This window comes from Gouania willdenowi, chromosome 13 (genome assembly GCF_900634775.1).
Source record: "Gouania willdenowi chromosome 13, fGouWil2.1, whole genome shotgun sequence".
Taxonomy (NCBI): domain Eukaryota; kingdom Metazoa; phylum Chordata; class Actinopteri; order Blenniiformes; family Gobiesocidae; genus Gouania; species Gouania willdenowi.
Window position 1 is genome coordinate 29,979,696 of NC_041056.1, and position 6,000 is coordinate 29,985,695.

Below are 6,000 nucleotides of genomic sequence, written 5' to 3' on the forward strand. Positions count from 1 at the left end.
GTAGAAAGGCAGTTGGTCCTGACAATATTCCTGTGGAGGTATGGAAGTAAATGGGAGAAGTGGTTGTAGGTTTTAGATAAGGAGACATGCAGAGTTGTTGCAACTACAGAGGAATAAATTTGATGAGTCAATCAAGGAAGTTATGGGAAAGAGTAGTGGAAGCTAGCCTGAGGAATCTAGACTAAGAGCATAGGTGAGCTTTAGTGAGCAACAGCATGGTTTCATGTCCAGAAAGAATACTACGGATGCAGTGTTTGCTTTGATGATGTTGACAGATAAGTATCGACAATGTCAGAGGGAGTTGTATATTGTAGATCTAGAGAAAGCTTATGACAGGGTGTCCAGTGAAGAGCTTTGGTATTGTATGAGGACGTCTGGAGTGACAGCAAAGTATGTTAGAGTGGTGCAGGACATGTATGAGAGCTCTAAGACAGTGGTGAGCTGTAACAGGAGTTCAAGGTGGAGCTGGGTCTGTATCAAATATTAGCTATGAGCCCCTTCTTGTTGCTATGGTGATGGGCAGACTGACAGTTAGACAGAAAGCTTCATAGACTATAATGTTTTCAAATAACATTGTGATATATAGTGAGAGCAGGAAGCAGGTGGAGGAACATCTAGAGAGGTGGAGGTCTGCCCTGGAAAGAAGAGGAATAAAGGTTAGCCGCAGCTAGACAGAATAGATGTTTGATTAGAAGAACCCAGGTGGAGTGGTGAGGTAACTGAGACAAACAAGGTGGAGGACTTTAAGCACTTAAGGTCATTAGACCAAAACAATGAAGATTATGGAAAAGAGGTCAAGAAGCATGTGCATGTAGGCAGGGACAGGTCGAGAAAAGTGCCAAAGGTGATAAAGAGTATCAGCAAGAATGAAAAGAAAGGTGTAGAAGACATTAGTGAGAGCAGCCATGTTTTATGGTTTAGAGTGTTTTCAACTTTCACACAGGAAAGTGAGAGGTTTGGCCTCACTCTGGATTTCAACTTGGGCAACTATACCTATGGGCTTCTCTGGACTGCACTGCCCCATTTTTATTGTAGCAAAATCCCCATTTTGCTCCACACCATAGACCAGAATGGGAATGTTGGGGCTGTATCTGAGCTTAAGCACACCACATGGCTCTATGATAAAAGACCTGACCACATGTCTGAAACAATCAACACTTCAACTAAAATGGCTGCTGATCTCTGGCCTCCTCCCAGCCCAAAATGGCCACTGGTCACCCCTCCAAATTGCTTTGCCCACTTCTATTGGCTGAGACCTGGCAAGGTGTCCATTGACATGAGTAGGAGAGCAAATGCACATACAGAAGGACGAGTCTGGAAGGACATTGAAGCGATTTAGAAGAGGAAGATTTGTTTCCGAGCATAACCTAATATTTTTTGTGTGATCATCTGAGTCACTTTTGTGTCAGCATACCCATAGATTTCAATTCGTTTCAAAATGTTAAAATGATAAGAGAACTGACAGGTAAACTTGATATGAAACATATTTTAATATGTATTAACTATGCATGTGTAAGCCCTAATATATCTGTAACATGGTTCCCCAGTTTTGCAATTAATTACGTTGTAAATGACAGTTTTACCCTGAAAATGAAGTTGGAAAACAATTCGGTAAGAAGATCAATGCCAATAAGACAAAGGTAATGACTTTTTCAGAAAAGAGAAAAGACTATGTAACATCAAAATAGACAACATAGACATTAAAAAACATTTGTCTATCTAGAACAGATGATCACTAATGATGGGAAGATTGATGCAGAAATCAACTGAAGAATCAGTATAGCAAGGTCAACATTCAACAAAATGAAAACACCTAACCTAACCTAACCCAACAAACTGATCAAGTATTACCAGAATGCAGAAAATGAAAATAAAATAAAAAATATATTAAGCTCTAATTGTGTAAGATTTGGTCTCTTCCTTTTTAAGTTTAAACTGTGGCAACATTTAATACCAAAAATAAACATGGGGCGTCAAAGTAACCAGTAACTTTTACTTTGAGTACTATTTAACTGAGCTACTTTTTACTTGTACTTGATGATTTTTTGTATTACTTCCTTGTATTTGAGTACAATTTCAATCAAGTAACAGTACTTCTACTTGAGTAGGATATATCAGTACTCTTTACACCTCAGTGTTATGTGGTCCACATTGTTGTATGGTTTTGAGACATGGACAATAACATCATCAATCAGCAAGAGAATGAGGCATTCAAGGTATGGACATACAGGAGAATGATGAGAATACCATGGATTGACAGAGTGACGAATTAAGTGTTGAGATAGGTAAATGCCAAAATTTACAGAACATTGCTCGATAAAAGATTACAATTAAGATAAGTTTTAGCAGACGCTTTTATCAAAAGCGATGTACAACACGAGTAGTTTGGGTTAAGAAACTTGCTCAGCATTCCACAGTAATGCCCCAGGTTGGATTTGAGCCAATGAACCTCCAATTACAAGCCTGCTTCCTAATGGTAAATGGATGGAACCTGAAGAAGAAGAAGATGATAAGCTGTTTGTGTGTCAGAAATCACAGACAAAGACATTCACTGAAGTTGTAAACATATTTGCCAATAACAGTTTTGTTGAACTGGTAAAGGTTGTTAGCCATGAGCATATCAATTATTTCAAGCACAAACATTTGATACAAGGCCATGGATTTGATACAATGCCATGGATGGCACTAGAATTAGTTGACGTCCCCAAATGGTGCGGTTAAATAGGGTTTAGTTTTTAGGCACCAGAAACCTAATTTATCAGACTGTCTACAACCAATCTTTGGGTGTGTGGCAAAACAAATCAAATAGTTGCCCAATAAGATACTAAGCCCTTGGATTGGATGTTCTGGGATGGGCCTCTGTGCAGACTGAATCAATAAACTAAGATTAAAGGATTTGGGGCAGATAACAGTTCAGAAAACACAAAGGTCACACTTTTAAAATGTGTAAAATGAGAGATGGCACTAAAAACAATAGGGATGGGTACCGAATTTGATACCTTTACAAACACCAAATGCATTTCGTCAGCACTACCAAGTACCGATTTATGAAACATCAAACATTACCATATTTTGTGACTTAAACATATTCATGACTGTGACTTTCAGTACAACCAAAATAGCATAGCATCAATGACTAAAGTCCCCCCTCACCAAAGTAACTCTGCCCTCTTTTTTTATGTCTTTCCCTCTAATAAAGTTTAGCTTCAGGGGCGGGATTGGGGGTTGGTGATGGAAATAAAATTAATGTATATTTGCTTCGTTTTTTTTTGCAAGAATAAAACATGCATAGCTATCGCAAAAATATTATTGCAATAGAAAATTATTGCAGAAAGGTCAACAATAATTTGCAAAAAAGGTGGAAGGTTGACCTTTGATATGCAGACCTATTTTTTCACAATAATTGAGATTTGATTGTTAAACAAATTAACATGATGTATCTCGTCTGTTCACACTCACTTTGAAGCCAGTACATGGGGCGGACCCTGCGCAGATCCACGAGGAGGTAACTATTTCTTCTCCACGTCGGTCTTCCTTTTTCCTCTTGCTTTGCTGTGTAACCGTTGTGCCTAACGCCATGATGGGAGCGTCTACTGGAACAGCCGCCATTACACTTTTACCATCTGTAATGAAGCAAGTCCATTACTTGTTTACAAAAGACGCATGCATATTATCTTTTTAAAACAGATGTTTATTGATTGTCTTTTCCCATGGTTGTGGACCTGCAACAGAGCGTAAAGTATGAGTGAAACTAAATGTAAAATGTATAATTGTCTGAGAAATGAACTTACTTTGTGTCTCTGGTCTGGTCCCAGGTGTTCCGGCTAAAAGATTCCCCAGAAAGCCGGAGCACCTTAAGAAGTTTGGAGCGCTGCACATGTTTTAACCTTGTTTTTGCCTATTTCTTTGTAAATACTTTTCTGCTTGGAAGTCATTAATAAATGCACTTTAGTCTGCACCTGGAAACGTGGCCTTAGCTCTACTCTGTTCCTCCAACCGCTTAAATGAAACGGCCTACCGATGACACCATCAAACACGCTTGACTTTAGTGGAGCAGCCAATATTAACGCCCAAAACCACTCATTTACAGGGCCAAGAGAAGAAGAATAGATTCATTGTCCACTCAGAACACTTTGGAATACAATATGCTCAAAAATGATTATGGATTTTTGACCAAATGTTGCCAAAAAAAACCTGCATACTGCAGCTTTAAGGCTTGAAATGAAAATTAATACTTGTAAGCATACATGAAGGGTGAAGATGTGCATACAATCAATTTACAATGTGACAATTTTGGCACATGGTGGCATCAACAAAAGACTAATTTATTCTGAAGCACAGCAGTGTTGGGAACAGACTGCAGGCACCTGCTGTGCTCTCATCAAACCCACATAAAGCGGGCTAGGTGAACTGGTGGAGACCCACAGAACTTCCTGACATGAGAAGTTTCTGGGAAGGTGGAACCCAGTGTTTGCTCAAGTGAGGTCCCCACCTGTACAAGAGACATCTGCCTCTATTGTTTTTCCCTCTACCTTCAGATCATGTGCTTTTTCTCACACTATTAAAGCAAGATGACTGCTGCCACTATCAGAATCAGACTCAACATTATTTTTATAATCCAAGGAGGAGATTTGTTTTTATTACACTGTTTTCTCCACTGTTTACTAGTGATGTCACTACATGTGACAACCCAATATATAATGTACTTTTTGTAGCCTCCATTATTCATAACCTCCTCTACTTTGTTCTAAAATTCTGTTTCCTTTTGTACCATGACCAGGCACATAATGCCATTGGTCAGTAGGCTTGTTTAGATCCAACAACTATTCATGACACTTGTATTGACCATTTTTAGTAGAATATGGGGGTGCTGAAGGTGGGATATTGAGGGAAAACTCTTAGTTAATGGCTTACTGGTTGTATAATAAAGCCATGCAGAATAAGGCATTAATAAGTACTCATTAAGGACTAATTTAGAACCAATATGTTACCAGTTAGCATGCTAATAAGTAACTAATTAATGGTGAATAGGTGTACCTTAATTTAAAAAAATAAATAAAACACAATTTTGCTTACATGTTTTTTATTTTACTTTTATTGTTTATCTCTCTAACCTCACTATTTTCACACAGCTTATATTGTTCTTTCTCAACCAAACTGCCTAACTGATAAATAATCACATATAATTGGTTGAGCCTACAATTACATCACTGATATTGGTCTATAGCAGGGGTCTGCAACCTACGGCTCTGGAGCCCCATGTGGCTCTTTGACTGTTTTGCAATGGTTCCCTATAGCTTTAAAAAAAACTATTGAAATAAAGAGTTAATTTTTTTTTTTTTTTTTTTTTTACAGATGCTTTTAATGATTACTGACAAATAAAATCAAGATATAACAATGTGTTAACCTAAAATAAATCACGTTGTGCAGTGACTCAGCACCTTCCTACTTCACCTTCTGCAGCATCTACAGACCATCAACTTTCCTTACACCTGTGGCTAACCTTAAGTTTTAAATCTCTGGTAAGATAATTAAACCAACAAAAACACTATTCTGGAAGAAAATAGAGATTTTAATTGTGTGGGAACAGATTCATTTAACCGCCAATGTGCAGGTTAAATATGCATGTTTTATGTGTGGCAAGAAATGAGAAATTAGCATGTGTTGACCAACATGATCATGTGTTATCAAATTCAAGTTACTTTTTGTAGCCTTTCAAATACATTAACAACAACTTTATATAACATTGTGTTCATGTAAACTTAGATGCATAAGAATTTGAAAATGCAAAATATTCTTTTTTCTTGATGTCAATTTATTTTATTTTATTTTAAACTGTTTTTAAGTTGTCATTTATATGATCAAATTAAATCAAACATTATTCTCTATAATTTTAACTCTATAGAATATAATACACTGTATTGTCTTCATTGAGAAGGTATTTTTTCGGCTCCGTGAGGACTTTAATCAAGGTGAGATGAGGCAAAATGGCTCCTTTGA